The 16,856-nt window shown below is 37.1% G+C and overlaps 1 protein-coding gene across 7 annotated transcripts in view; it reads right to left on the minus strand.

Annotated features, from left to right (window-relative positions):
- MAP2 (microtubule associated protein 2) overlaps positions 1–16,856 on the minus strand; it is a 302,956-nt gene that overhangs the window by 210,732 nt on the left and 75,368 nt on the right. The gene's annotated exons all lie outside the window — the stretch shown is intronic.

The following is a 16,856-nucleotide window of genomic DNA, read 5'->3' on the forward strand; positions in this document are numbered from 1 at the left end:
ATATCATACTTGAATTATAGTGTGGTGTCAAGAAAAAAATGGTGCCCAGAAATTCAGACCTTGTCTTGACATCCTGGGTTGTTACAATCACAATATCTAAAAACTATGTTAGAAAACATATGACTTATTTCCATTTGATTTATACACAAGAAAACTTAGGTCTCAAGAGCTGAAATTCATTATCCAAGCTGCTTAGCAGAAGAGGCAAGTAATGAAGTCAGGTTTCCCAATGCCAAGGTGTGTTGATAGTCACTATTTATCATGGTGTAAGAGAGCTCCAGTCAGTTACATAAAAACACAACAGGTAATGGATTGAAAAAAAAAAAAAAAAACTAACATGGATCTTTTGTCACATCCTTGTTTTAATCCACAAAAACTTATGATGTATAAATTAGTGGTCTTGTGCCATTTTAGTGCCTATTTCACCATATTCAGGCAAAAGACATTAGGACTGAAAAGTTTGGCTGATGAAACGGAATCTAAATCAGAATACTTTGTGGATTTTTTTTTTATACTCATTCTCTTTGTATTTTAGAAATATAAAAATGAAGTTGATGAAAGTATACTTTCTGCAAGACACTCTGTTAAGTGCATTACATATATGACATCATTTACTTCCTTTGATTATTACTATTCAGTTCAATTCAGTTGCTCAGTTGTGTCTGACTCTTTGTGACCCTGTGGACTGCAGCTATTAAATCAGTTTTAATCTCACTTTTTGGAGACTATTAACATAGCAATGATCATACAGCCAGTAACTGCTGGAACCTGCACTGGAATCCATATGATTCCACAGCCTATTTTTGTCCATGAATTAAACTGCTTAACTCTTAAAAGTTATTCCCTACCTACCTCCTTATCATTTTCTAATAAAATATATTTCTTTTAAATAATTAAAGAAGTTGCTTCTTCCCCTGAAAAAAATTATACTCCTAATGTTAGATAGAAACAAATATTAAAATTGATTCTAAATAAGTAAGATAACCAGGACGTTCAATTGAAAATCTTTATGTATTGAGTATCTAAAATGTCTTCTCCAAGTTTCCATGCCAACCTTTCTACGATGCTAAAATAAGCTGTGTAACAACAGTTATTCACACTACATTATGTAGGTTTTTGATACATTAATTTTTTTAATAAGCCCAATTAAATGTTGAATATTTAGCACATGGAGGAAGTAACATTGGCACAAGTCGTTGTGAGGCAAGCAATGCATTGCTTTTGTTTTTCTAAATGAGAGAAGCCTTAAAAACATATGAAGGAGACTTTTTATTTCCGTTAACTTTCTTTTTATGTATAACCATAGTTAGTCATAGCTTTTCAAAATAGAGTTTTATAAAAGTTATGCTTAAAAATATGAAAAGCTCTAACTGCTTAACACTGAATTTGTAGAAGACAAATCTGGAAATCTAGGGCACTTCCATCGTCCATTCAGACCACCTGATAAAGGAAAAAATAAATAAACAAAAACCCAATGGAGCTGAACAGGTCTGCTGATTGTTCTTATGCAGTTTGAAGAGATTTCTTTTTATTTACCATGCTCCTTAAGGACAAATATATTGTGGTTTCATTGACTGTTAAGTATTATAGGGGCTTCCAATGGGAAACAAGAAGGGACTTCTGCAGGTCAAGAGGCAAGAGAGTGGGGGATCTGCCAGGTGGGTTCAGCCTTCAACATGCAGAAAGCCCGAGCTGATGGCAGCCCAGACAGGTAAGAATAGAGATGCTCACAACAGCAATAGAGGGGAACCCAAGGCACCGGGAATAACAACAACAACCCAATAACAGCAATGAAAGTGACAGTGACAGTAACTAAAATTTAAAGTGAAAGTGAAGTCGCTCAATTGCGTCCGACTCTGTGCGACCCCAAGGACTGCAGCCCACCAGGCTCCTCCGTCCATGGGATTCTCCAGGCAAGAATAGTGGAGTGGGGTGCCATTTCCTTCTCCAGGGGATCTTCCCAACCCAGGGATCGAACCCAGGTATCCCGCATTGTAAGCAGACGCTTTGCCATCTGAGCCACCAGGGAATTGTATCGGGCAGGGTACAAGCTTCCAGAAAGAAAAAATTGTTAAGGCATATGTGGTCTATGCCTCAAAGAACTTAGAATCTAACCAATAAGAAAAACAAACGTTGATTAAGCAATGGGAATAAACCTAAATGCCACAACAGTTAATGAGTTAATGGCATGCAGAGCCAAGACATCTAGTCCAGTGGAGCAAAGATTCCCCAAAAAACTGATGACTCAGCATGCATCCCTACAGCAGAAATGGAGAATAAAGGAAGAGGAGGTACAAGAGATGAGGCTCAGGGATACTTATGGGTGTTAGCTGATTTAAGGTGAATACAAACATCAGAATTTAATTTGTGCCTTACCAGGCTGTGCAGAAGCACTTAATATGTCTTATCTAAAGACCAGATTCAGGTAGTCATAGATAAACAAGAAAAGACAACTGTAAATTCATTAGAGTCATGATTACTTTTGTTTCATTGCCCAGAATTGTGGGCTGCACTAAGATGATGCCTCACTGATCTATTGATCTGTACTTTCTCTCCATAAGTCACAATATGTTTGAATAGAGTATTTTATTTCTGAGAAGGTAGCATCAACCATTATTTTCTCCAAATGAGGAAATTTTAAGATATGACCAAAGGTAAAAAGACAAAAAAAAAGAAAAGCTTCCACAAAAGAACTTTTTAAAAGACTCTAATTGGAGGGACTGATGCTAAAGCTGAAACTCCAATACTTTGGCCACCTCATGAGACGAGTTGACTCACTGGAAAAGACTCTGATGCTGGGAAAGGTTGGGGGCGGGAGGAGAAGGGGACGACGGAGAATGAGATGGCTGGATGGCATCACCGACTCTGTGGACATGAGTTTGAGTGTACTCCGGGAGTTGGTGATGGACAGGGAGGCCTGGCGTGCTGTGATTCATGGGGTCGCGGAGAGTCGGACACGACTGAGCGACTGAACTGAACTGAACTGAATGACTCTGCTGCTGCTGCTGCTGCTAAGTCACTCCAGTCGTGTCCGACTCTGTGCGACCCCACAGACAGAAGCCCACCAGGCTCCCCCGTCCCTGGGATTCTCCAGGCAAGAACACTGGAGTGGGTTGCCATTTCCTTCTCCAATGTGTGAAAGTGAAAAGTGAAAGTGAAGTCGCTCAGTCGTGTCCGACCCTTAGCGACCCCACGGACTGCAGCCTACCAGGCTCCTCCATCCATGGGATTTTCTAGGCAAGAGTACTGGAGTGGCTTGCCATTGCCTTCTCCACTTCTAATGACTCTACTAATGTCAATTTCTTGGATTGAGGTCGTAGGCCATAACACTCTCTGGGAGAGACCTACAGCTGCAAGCCTCTTGCACATACTAATAATTTTGAAACTTATTTTATCTATTGATCTAAACCCCCAATCAGTCACTCCAAGTCATAAAATACTGATGATAGTCATAACAATTTCAAGTTATTTTGAAAAGTATTTGCCACAAACATTTCTTGAAATATCACATAAATTGGCAGGCAATATTTTCTTCCATCTGAGATTTAAGATTCATCAACCAACTTCAGTGACATGATTTCATATCATTTATAGTCTCCTGTGCTTCCTGGTTGGCACTAGTGGTAAAGGACCCACCTGCCAATGCAGGAGACCTTTGAGACACAAGTTCGAACCCTAGGTTGGAAAGATTCCCTGGAGGAGGGCATGGCAACCCACTCCAGTATTCTCGACTGGAGAATCCCATGGACAGAGGAGCCTGGTGGGCTAGAGTCTAATGGGTTGAGAAGAGTTGGACGTGACTAAAGGGATTTAGCTCACATAGCATGCATAGTCACCTGTATCAATTTCTAGTTCACTCTTTTTCCTATTTTTGGAGCTCAAAATACTGTCTTATGCCAAAATCCATCATTTTCGCCCTGGGCATAAGCATAATGCTATGGCATCTGCCTTGATTAGAAGTGTATGGCCACACCTTTCTGCTCTGATTAGCTCTTGATGTCTAAGTTACTCTCTTTCTTCTTATGTTCTCTCCTATCACAGGTGAGATCCAGCTGGTGAAACACAAAGAAGCCCCATCCTTTGTACCAGAGCACTGTAGAAATAATGCTGAAATGAGCGGTCTGGTTTTATATCCAGTGTAAGAAGCAGCTCACCACCATTTTGTTGCTTCTCTAAAGATGAGCACAACAAAATCTCATTTGAATTATATCAATGAAGATAACATTTTCTGAACTCCAACTCTAAACATATGGTCTGTCAAATGATTTTTATATATGATTTATGACTTTATGAAGTCTTGTAAAGCTGAACAACTGAACTGCATTATCAAATAGTTAATCTATCATTTATTAAAAGTAATAATATCATGGGATGCCAGTACTTATGAAAACAATAATTACTGAATTCAGTATGTGAAGCTTCTCCTTTAATATATACTATAGAATGGAATACGTGAAGCTTAAACTATTGATCCCAAAAGTGGATCATAAATCTACTTCTCATGTTATCTTTACAAAAGGCAGAGTTCCAGCTGGCAGAGTTCTAACATGGCAAACTCTTTCCTGTTCTTTCTCTGAGAAGTTAGAAAAGAAATATCCATCGTTACAGCTGAAGCAGTTTTTTTTTTTTTAAAAAAGAATATTAAAGAGTTTACAAGAAGCAAGGAGGAAGCATAAAGACAGACAGATGAAGGTGGGAGGAAAAGGTTATGATCCAATCAAACATCCTTTATTTCTGAAGAATAAATTATGTGGTTTCCTACTAATGAAAAAAAGAGAAGGAGGGCCCTTGAGAGGCGCTGCCACAGAAAAGGCTTGTAAAAGCCATCCGTTGATGCCGATTCTAAAATCCCTAGTAAATCATCTAGCAAACTGCATGTTATGTTTAGGTACATCCCACAAACGTGCTGTGTAGCACACAGAGGCACTCCAAAGGTTGTTCAAGTTACTGCCGCAGAAAGAAAGGGCAAGACTGTGTCAGCCATGTTCCCTTCCAGCACACTTCCTGGCACTGTTGTGCTCACAACAGCATTTGTTTAATGACTAAATAGTTCACTAGGTGTCCCTTTACACACGCTAGAAATAAGGTTAGCCTGACTCAATATTAAAATAGAAAATTATAAAAAGCTCTGAACTCGACTTTGGAGGCAGGTTGGCATAATGAGGATTTTCAAAAGAAGGTGCCGTGCATTCTCTTTCATCTCACTGACATTAATCAACATGGTTGCATCCAAACAGCATGGACAAGATACTGTCACATATTCCAACATGCAATCAGCAACAGCAGTTGTGTTCAAATGTTTCTGTGTGATATGGGTCAGGTTCAAAATAAACCCAATGACATTTAAAACTGTGGGTCTGAAAAGGGAGCCAGGTAAATGATACTGCTGAACACTATCCTGTGAAACTATAATTTCTCAAGAAGTAAAGGGCCTTACAAAAGGGAAAATATTTTGCCTCGTAAAGAATAACTCTCAGAAGGTCTTAGGTTGTCCAAAGAATTTTCCCTTAAATACACACCCTTATAATTACAAGTTAGGCCTTCACCCCCAAATTAAAAAAACAAAATAAATAATATAGAATAATACTTCAGCTGGAAAGATTACTAAGCCCTGGCAACATTCCCTTCTCTTTGTACAGAGAAATAAAATTCGTGTAGGTGAAGGCTGATGCTTCATTATTAGTCATTATTAGAGTTTTCTCCATGTCCTTCTTTAGAATGCTAATTATGTTCACATACACAAAAGTATGCATTTTAAACTGTTCTCACTAAATTTAAAGATAAATTATAAGAAAAAAGTAACCCTATGGAAAAAATACCCTCTTATTATAGCATATGGGTTTTAGCTCTGTATACTTATCCGTATTAAGAAATGAATCACTGGATGTCTTACAGGAAAGCCTGGCCTTAGTAATCTCCTGATCCATTTATCATCAGCAGATGCTCACTCTGGGTGCAACCTGAATGATTGCTCCCAGAAAGCTCATAATTGCTATAATTAGGGTCACATGACCTCCAGCTTGTCTTGCTTAGGAAAAAAAAATTAAAAAGCAGATGGCCAAATATTAGCATTTGAATGAGCACCAGAGGTCCTTTAGATGAGGGGAGTTAAAGTTAAATGCACCAGAAAGCTGTGAATGGCTGATCTCAAACACTCTTAAAATAGTAGTTTATGCTTTTTTTTTTTTTTTAATTGTCCATTCTACTCTCTGCAGAGGCCCACCTTCCTTTATAAAAGCCAAATCTGGGCAGTCCAACCCCACTCATCTACCCAGTAACCAGGCTACTACAGAGTACAAGGAAAGAGGAATGATTGTACTTAAATCTTTCTACTTTGAATTCTATTTTTTCTTTAGTTTAGAGTCTCAGTTCAGTTTAGTTGCTCAGTCATGTCCGACTCTGCGACCCCATGGACTGTAGCACACCAGGCTTCTCTGGTGGCTCAGTAGGTGAAGAATCCACCTGCCAAATGCAGAAGATGCAAGAGACTCTGGTTCAATCCCAGGGTCGGGAAGATCCCCTGGAGAAGGCAACAGCAACCCACTCCAGTATTTTTGCCTGGGAAATCCCATGGACAGAGGAGCATGAAGGCCTGCAGTCGGGGGTTCCAAGAGTTGCACATGACTTAGTGACTAAACCACAGCAGTATATTTGAAGAACTAAAACCATCCCCTAAATACTTTTCTTAAGAAACAATATTTTAATTGTAAAGTGAAAGTGTTAGTTGCTCAGTCGTATCTGACTCTGCAACCCCATGGATTGTAGTCCACCAGGCTCCTCTGCTTATGGAATTTTCCAGGCAAGAATACTGGAGGGGCTAGCCTTTTCCTCCTCCAGGGGATTTTCCCTACCCAGGGATCAAACCGGGTCTCCTGCATTGCAGGCAGATTCTTTACCATCTGAGACACTGGGGAAGCCGCACTCATTTTAAGGGCAAATACAAATTAAAAATCAGGGGCTTAATTCTCCCTGTTGAAAATAAGCTTAGAGACTTTCCCCTTTCATTTTTCTTTTACAATTTCTTCCATTACCCTTTTCAAACACATGAAAATCTTCATAATGGGCTAATTAAGTCTCAGGCCATGCTCACATTCAGAAAAGTTTTTTCAGACCTGGGAGACATCTTTTTGAAATGAAAGCATCAAGGGATAATAGCTCCTCTATCTCCCTTGCTGGAGAGTATTAGAGCCTAATTTAGGTTGGCTTCTTGCTCCAAGTTGTAAAACTACTTCCCCTTATAAAGGTACTAGAAGCGTCTCTCTCCACAGAAGAAAATCAATTAGCTAACACAGATGGTCACCCCAATTGCCAAGTAAATTCAGTCCTCTTACTAGAGGACTAGTTATTATTTATCATTAAAGCTTCTATGTGACAGGTTGTATTTGCTTGGCTATTTAGAAGGTTGAAATTTCTTTTGGTCTTTGCAGTCTCTTAGTGGATTGCCTCTGGATGCTCATAACATTCTAATTTAATGCTTATTCATTAACAGGAGTGTTTTCTTTGTCTACTAACTTTGTGGAAAGGATTTCTGGGTTGGGAGAGGTTTTTATTTTTAATTATATTTCCCCAACAATTTCAATTCCAATTAACCCTTCTCCCTGGAGTGGAGGCCTTTCAGATGATTTAACAAATAATTCAAATGGTGAAATTCCAAATTTCCCAAGTGAAATTTATTAAAGAGATAAAATATTTAATTTTACCCTTTAATTTACCTTTAACTGCAAACAAGCTTGGTAATATTCATTCCAAAATAAAACAAATCCAGATAGCATGAATGTCAGTTGGAACATTTGGCTCCCATGTGTCAAGATATTGGTGTTTATTTTTTCTTCTAAAAAAATCTAACATAAAACATAATTTTACTAACGGAAGCTCTTGGAACAGACCCTCAGATTAATATTTCTCTGTGTAATTATTCTTTGTGCACAAAAAGATCAGGGAAAAAAATCTCATGATGGATTAGATTCCTGCTCCTACTTTAAAAAAAAATAAATATACATAAAAGTAGTTCAACAAATATTTTTTGAAAGAGAAAAATTGGAAGGTTGAGACAGAAGGGGAGATGGAAGAGTCAGAATCTTGATCCAAAGTGAACATGTCTTGCAACCTCTGTTCCAGGTCTAACCTTCCAGTCCTAGCCCCTTCTCTGTGCCTTGGCTTGGCTTCTGTAGACCCCTTTTAGGATAAGCCCTTCTTTTTCTGGCTGTCACATTCCACTGTATCTATTTAGATTGTTTACCTTTAAACCCAGCTGAACTTCCTTTTCTTCTATGAATCACAAAGAAGTTCATCTTTTCTGGATCCCTCTAGAAAGTTATATCTGTACTTAGTATTTGATTGCATTGCCATGTATTAGCTGCTATTTATATGCATTCATTTTTCCCTTCCCTTAACTTGACGACAAGCTACTGGAGAGCAAAGGAACCATTTTTGGTTCCTCTGGTAAATATAAAGAAGATGCAAAAGTCAATTACTTCGTTGTTCAACAGAGCAGCATAGGAAACTTTCAGAAATGTAGTTTTGTCATCACAGTGTAAGGCAAAATGCCAGGGGGAGACATAAAAGTGTTTGAAATGAGATTTGATTTGTTTTTTCTTTCAGAAAGTTTTTTTAGGTAAATGGTTTCTCTTCGGATTAAACATAGTATCTTTGCCACTTCTACGTTATGCTTAGATCAGAGATAATTTTACCAGTTCATTATTTATCTCATAAATACCACACTGATATTATTCTTGATACCTGGCTCTTTATCTCACCATTTTGACACTGTCATAAATGATGTCCCATTCAGCTAGTCAAACTGTACCATATTCTAGGATAGAATCCTTAATAAGGTGTTCCACGTGGAAGTATACCACTTTAAGGGTGTGGGATGAGGGGTGGGGGAAGGATGAACTGCACCTAAGAAAGAATAGTTTATATATATATATATATAAATTATATATATATAAATTCTACTCACAGATAAGTGCCTGATAGCCAAACAGAAATGTCTAAGAGGAAAGGAAAAATAAGTGAAACAGCCCAGATGATGACTCTTGTCTTTTAATGATCTAGACTTTGGGGAATCAGGTTGTTTCTGACAGTTTCATAGTTCCGTGGAAATTCATCAATGATGGTACTTCTAAACCAGTGTCGCTACCAGTACTCTGATAGTAAAACCTTTGATATGTTAAGGAAATTCACATGAGAAGATACAATTCTAATGCATCAGAGCTGCTGCTGCTGCTGCTAAGTCACTTCAGTCGTGTCCGACTCTGTGTGACCCCATAGACAGAAGCCCACCAGGCTCCCCCGTCCCTGGGATTCTCCAGGCAAGAACACTGGAGTGGGTTGCCATTTCCTTCTCCAATGTGTGAAAGTGAAAAGTGAAAGTGAAGTCACTCGGTCATGTCTGACTCGTAGCGACCCCATGGACTGCAGCCTACCAGGCTCCTCCGTCCATGGGGTTTTCTAGGCAAGAGTGGAGTGGCCTGCCATTGCCATCTCCGATGCATCAGAGCAGTTATTACTAAATCAAGTATTGAGAATACACTTAAGAGTTCATTTGAGACCTCGGTTCTATGGATGCTTTAGAAGTATTAAAAATGGTTCCTTTGCTCTCCAATGCTCTCCAAAGTAGCTTGTCGTCAAGTTAAGGGAAGGGAAAAATGAATGCATATATATAGCAGCTAATACATGGCAATGCAATCAAATACTAAGTACATGCCTCAAATGTACTACTAATAGAAGAGATTTACATCTTCATTTCCAAATAGTTAAAAGAGTTAGAGAACCCCAAAAGGCAATTATTATTATTATGTGATATTACTGCCAGATGGCCTGTTAGATCTCTGAGTCCCTAAAAGAGATGAAATTTGAAAGTGTTGGGACTATAAAGTTGCCAACCAAATTAAACATCTTACTCAGTGACCTACTTTTTCCATATTTCCAAACTTAACCTAAAATTCTTAAACAATGAAAAAAACTTAGAAATAAAAAGAACAAATCACAACTAGAGAAGGGAATTCTTATGTTACTTTCCCTAAAGATTTCAGAAATGAGGTCCCCCCTTCCCTCCACGATGCATACATGTTCTCTATTCCTTTTGTCTAATTTAGTCCCCTTTATGGAACTGATAATTCTTTATATTAAGCTGCCTAAGGACCCTTTAAAGATGCCAATATAGGTTGTTTCTTTTTTTAAGTGGACTATTTCATTCTAAAACTTTCCTCTTGTACCTAGAGAGCTACTTCTGGCAAGGCACTAACAAGTGACAATAATTTTAAGGATAAGGCTGAAAAAGTTTTTCCACTCTATATGTAAAATATTTTCAGGTAAAAGATATCAAGTTCACTCTCATTTATCGTTCTGAATATGAATATCTTATAAATAAAGCCACTACTGAATAGTATACCCACACATATACCATAAGTGAGTAATTCTATTTGGGTAAATACGTAGTTTTCTACTTATTTTTACCCTCCCAGAGACTGTTCTATATTTTTAAGAACTATTAATATTACATTTCACAGAGGAATTCCACCCCCACTCCCACCCCGCCACCGGTGGCTCAGCAGCAAAGAATCTGCCTGCAATGCAGGAGATGCGGGTCCAATCCCTGGGTCAGGAAGATCCCCTAGAGAAGGAAATGGCAACCCACTTCAGTATTCTTGCCTGGGAAATCCCACAGACAGAGGAGCCTGACAGGCTACAGTCCATAGGGTCACAAAAGAGAAGGACATGACTTAGCTTCTAAAAACAACAACAACAACAACAAAAAACATTTCACAGAGGAATAGTCTATTATAAAAATTGTGTCTGATTTAGTGACTATCTCTATTCATAAAATGAAGATGATAGGACTTAAAGTTTCAAATATCTATTTATATTCTAAAAGTTAGCTTTCTCTATATTTGAATTATAAACTTTATTCAACAAATATTCAACTTTTACTGGAAGACAGAAAGAAGAGAGGGAGAAAAGGAGAGAAAAAGAGAGACAGGGTAGATATTCAAGTATAGACACAGATGTACGTGTATAATATAGTAAGGTGTTTTTTTTTATTCAGCTCTTCAACCCTATTTTAAATAAATTTAAATAGTAGAAAGAAAAGTAAACAAAGTCTCTAAAGCAGCATAAGTTGATGGTCACAAGATATTGAATAATATGGACTGAAACCAAATCCACTTTGGTTTATTAGCACAAAATGATTTTCCAACTAGCATTTTTACATTGCTAAATAACTAGAAAGAATGAGCTCAGGAAAGGCAGACAATTGTATCTGCTTTAATAGGAATGGCCTATAAAGTATGCCCAAAAGCAAAGCCTTTGTGCTGTTCATTGTAAAACCATCCAATATTAGCATGCATATGTATGTATCTATCTAAAGTATATGTATTATCCCTTTCTCTATTATATGTATATCCCTTTTCCTGCTATGATGATTCTTCTATCCTTGGATGAATAACTGATGAAATTTAGTAAGTCTCATGTAGATTTATAGAAGTTGAGGAGCAAGAAAGCATATCCGTTTTTAATAATGTAAAGTTCGTACTTTGCAATAAGTACGCCATAAAAGAAATAAAAGATTTCTAAATGAATGAACTCCTTACAAATGTACTTCTTATGTTTTTAAATTCTCCGAACTGCCTTAATACAATAGGCCCAAATAAAGTCATGATATTCTTTAAAGAAATAAATGGTCTGCAAAAAGATCAGCTGTACTATTTTTTGGAATGGCATTCATTCAGATAAATTCAGTAAAGAATAAAAATCAGCTGGCCCATGACTTAAATCCACAGGATTGATTTCCTAAGTATGAGGTTTGTATGAAAACATATCCAAGGGGTTGTCTCTTGTAGCCATTTGATACTACATACATTTAGCTAAGACAAAAGGAATCAGCTATTTTTTTTTTCTCATGTGGGAAAAACGTATCTGTTATTTGTTATTTAAGATATTTCCAATGGGTTGTATTTTCCTATTTGTCCTATGGGGCATCAATAAGCTTATTTCTTCAATATGTTAAGATTCTGTCAAAAAATAAAATAACAATTCTGGAAAAATATATTCCCAAGGTATTTCACTGGCTCACTTGAGGCGATTGAGAGGTTGACAGCAAGTTTACCTCTCACCACCACCCCCACCTCCCCACCTTTCCCATTCCAAATCATGTCATGAAGCTTATTTGTTGATTGTCACGTTTGTAACAGGAAAGGATTACTTTTAATAATAAAGGAGAAAATAAGTACCTATGATGCTTCAGATTTCAGAAAGCTGCACAAAAGAAAGCAAATTGTCCAAGGACTAACTGGCCTTTCCAGTCTATCAGCTTTGTATCTCTCCTTAAAATGGTAAAGAAATAATTAGGCATTATACAAATCTTTCCAGAACCTCAAATTCACTTTATCACATATCAATATAATAACTAGAATTCCAAATATATTTTCATCCATAATTATATTATATTATGCTCAATGTAGGAATAAAGTAGAAAGACAAAGCAATCAACCTTTTCATACCTTTACTTTTTTAAATTCCCCAGATTTAACCAAGTAATTATTTCTGCTTCAAATGTCTTTTTTGTGATGTGTTGAAAGTCTTTGCTTTTTTTTGTTCAACTCTCTTCTATCACCAAGAGAAAGAATAATTATTATAACATATATACACACATATAAATATATAAATGGGTTTCCCTGCCCATTTATATAAGGAAGGATATAAGTGGTAAGGGATCCACCTGCCAATGAAGAAGATGCCAGTTCAGTCTCTGGGTCAGGAAGACCCCCTGGAGAAGGAAATGGCAACCCACTTCAGTATTCTTGCCTGCGAAATTCTATGGACAGAGGAGCCTGGTGAGCTACAGTTCACAGGGTTGCAAAAGAGTCGGACACAACTTGGCAATTAAATAACAACTACACACACACACACACACATATATTTAGCTTACAAATATGTAATAAAATTGTTTATTTTTGCTTCTATACTTTACAATTCATTCAATAAGCATTTTCAGGGTGTCCACTCCTACGAGGCCCTACCAGGACAGAAGACACAGAGAGGAGACCCCAGATTCTGAGTTGCTAGGGAAGATAAGACATATCTGGAAATAATCATAACATATAACATACAGAAACAAGGGTGAATGCTATAAGGACGTGTGAACCATCATGAAGGGAGTAAAAAGGTAAACAGAACTTCTTGAGGTGGTAACTGAACGTTGACACAAGGCTTGTTTGTGTTGATTCTGGAAAGCAAACCACTACAGCTTACTAGTAAGACATAAGGGTATCCTGAAAATATTAGCATTTTATACACTGTTTTTGTAAGTGAAAGTCTGCTTAATTGTAAAATATGCTGCTTAGTTTGTTAACAGTATCTTTAATAAAAGAGACACTACCACTCAGTAGAGCATATAGAAATCACTTTTTGATCAGTTCAAAAACAAAATATTTATATTCTTGCCTCTTCTATTTTATATTTTATTTTATGACAATAATTTAACGATCTTCATTGGTTTTATTCCGTCTTGGAAGAAATCTCAGAAGGTATTACTCAAGTAAAAACTATGAAAAGAAAAGAACTTTGATAGAGAATTTAAAAATGACTTGAAATCTTCCCTATTTAAGGTCCATAAGTATGCTTTATCTCATTTAATCCTTAAATGAGGTATAAGTTATTTTTATTCTAGCTTTAAAGATAATAAACTCAGACAACTTTTCTACAAGGCATAAGAATTCAAGTCAGAGGGATAAACTAGAATAAGAAGAGAGATCCAGGTCTGGGCAGAAATAATGAGATATTGAAAATAATCTGAATGCTCAACAATGAATAAATGGTAAAAAGAATTATGAAATAGGGTGAAATATTACACAGTCATTAAAATTGCATTTTCAAGAAACCAGGAGTAACAGAATACAAAGTTTAACTTCAATTTTCTGAATATAAACAAGTCAAAATCTGGAGAGGAATACACCAAAATACTGGTCGCAGTATAATAAAAAAGAAAACAAATTTAAAAAATGAACTCGCCTTGTTTTAAATGGTAAAAAGTGTGGTGTAAAGTGTTTTTAAGAATCTGTATCAAGCTTGACTTTATAGTTTCCGAACTTTACTCTGATTCTCTTTTGTAATAACTTGAAATTTAATTTTTTTCTATCTAAATTCAGTAATACTATATTTCATAGAATCTAAGATACAACCCACTGTAAGACACACTTTATTTGCCACCTAGAAAGAAAAAAAAATTGCCAATTTAACTATGGTAGTTTTTGATTTTACATAGTTAAATGTAAAAATGTGTATCTTAGAGTTGATGAAATACTTCATGGACATTTGAAAATTTTTATTGAGGTATAATTGACATACAACATTATACTAGTTTCAGGTGTACAGCATGATTTGATATTTGTATATATTGTGAAATGTTCACCACAATAAGTCTAGTTAACATTCATCATTAAATACAATTACACAATTTTTTGGTGTGTAAGAATTTTTAATCTAGTCTTTTAGCAATTTTCAAATGTGCAATATAGTATTATTAAAGTAGTCTCCATGCTGTACATTACATCCTACAAATTATAACTGGAAGACTGTAAATTTTGACTCTCTTCTATATCTCCTTGATCCATTCATCCATTGACAGACATTTGGGCTGTTTCCATATCTTGCCTACTGTAAATAAGGCCACAATGAACATGTGTGTGCCTATTTTTTTTCAAATTAGTGTTTTCACTTTCCTCAGATAAACAGAAATGGAATTGCTAGATAATATGACAGTTCTATTTTTAAATTTTTGAGGAGCCTCCATGCTGTTTTCCATAGTGGCTGCACCAATTTACATTCCCACCAACTGTGCACAAGGATTCCCTTTTCTCCACCTCCTCTCCAACAGTTAGTTATACCTTGTCTTTTTGATAATAACCATTTTAGCAAGTATGAAGTGATATTTCACTGTGGTTTTTATTTGCATTTCCCTGATGATGATGACGCTGTGAAAGTGCTGCACTCCATATGCCAGCAAATTTGGAAAACTCAGCAGTGGCCACAGGACTGGAAAAGGTCAGTTTTCATTCCAATCCCAAAGAAAGGCAATGCCAAAGAAAGCTCAAACTAGCACACAATTGCACTCATCTCACATGCTAGTAAAGTAATGCTTATAATTCTCCAAGCCAAAAAAAAAAAAAAATTCTCCAAGCCAGGCTTCAGCAATACATGAACTGTGAACTTCCAGATGTTCAAGCTGGTTTTAGAAAAGGCAGAGGAACCAGAGATCAAATTGCCAACATCCGCTGGATCATGGAAAAAGCAAGAGAGTTCCAGAAAAACATATATGTCTGCTTTATTGACTATGCCAAAGCCTTTGTGTGGATCACAATAAACTGTGGAAAGTTCTGAAAGAGATGGGAATACCAGACCACCTGACCTGCCTCTTGAGAAACCTGTGTGCAGGTCAGGAAGCAACAGTCAGAACTGGACATGGAACAATAGACTGGTTCCAAATAGGAAAAGGAGTACATCAAGGCTGTATATTGTCACCCTGCTTATTTAACTTATACGCAGAGTACATCATAAGAAACGCTGGGCTGGAAGAAGCACAAGCTGGAATCAAGATTGCCGGGAGAAATATCAATAACCTCAGATGTGCAGATGACACCACCCTTATGGCAGAAAATGAAGAGGAACTAAAAAGCCTCTTGATGAAAGCGAAAGAAGAGAGTGAAAAAGTGGGCTTAAAGCTCAACATTCAGAAAACTAAGATCATGGCATCCAGTCCCATCACTTCATGGCAGATAGACAGAGAAACAGTGGAAACAGTAGTTGATTTTATTTTTCTGGGCTTCAAAATCACTGTGGATGCTGATTCCAGCTATGAAATTAAAAGACGCTTACTCCTTGGAAGGAAAGTTATGACCAACCTAGACAGCATATTAAAAAGCAGAGACATTACTTTGCCAACAAAGGTCTGTCTAGTCAAGGCTATGGTTTTTCCAGTGGTCATGTATGGATGTGAGAGCTGGACTATAAAGAAAGCTTAGCGCAAAAGAATTGATGCTTTTAAACTGTGGTGTTGGAGAAGACTTTTGAGAGTCCCTTGGACTGCAAGGAGATCCAACCAGTCCATCCTAAAGGAGATCAGTCCTGGGTGTTCATTGGAAGGACTGATATTGAAGCTGAAACTCCAAATCTTTGGCCACCTGATGCGAAGAGCTGACTCACTGGAAAAGACCCTGATGCTGGGAAAGATTGAGGGCAGGAGGAGAAGGGGACAACAGAAGATGAGATGGTTGGATGGCAACATCGACGGACATGGGTTTGGGTGGACTCCGGGAGTTGGTGATGGACAGGGAGGCCTGGCATGTTGCAGTTCATGGGGTCGCAAAGAGTCGGACACAACTGTGCCAATGAACTGAACTAAACTGATGGTTAGTGACACTGAGCATCTTTTCATAAACCTGCTGGTCATCTGTATGTCTGTTTTGGAAAAATGTCTATCATATCCTCTTCCTAGTTTTAAATCAGAGTGGTTTTTTTTTGCTATTGAGTTATCTGTGTTTCATATATATTTTGGATATTTGCACTTCACAAGACGTATGATTTGCAAACATTTTCTCCCATCCAGGAGGTTGCCTTTTCATTTTGTTCATGGTTTCCTTTATTCTGCAGAAGCGTAAGCACAGTTCTGATATTCCATTTTAAATATAGCTATCTATAACTTGGAGCTTCCCTGATAGCTCAGTTGGTAAAGAATCCGCTTGCTTTTATTTAGCAATACTAGTCATTTTACTCAGTTAATATTATTATAGAAAAAGAAGCTTTTCTATGAGGGAAACTTCTTTTATTCCGAAGCAAAAGAACCTAGCTTTAGTTAA

Source organism: Moschus berezovskii, chromosome 2 (assembly GCF_049115385.1).
Source record: "Moschus berezovskii isolate FMDL1 chromosome 2, NW_MosBer_1.0, whole genome shotgun sequence".
NCBI lineage: Eukaryota > Metazoa > Chordata > Mammalia > Artiodactyla > Moschidae > Moschus > Moschus berezovskii.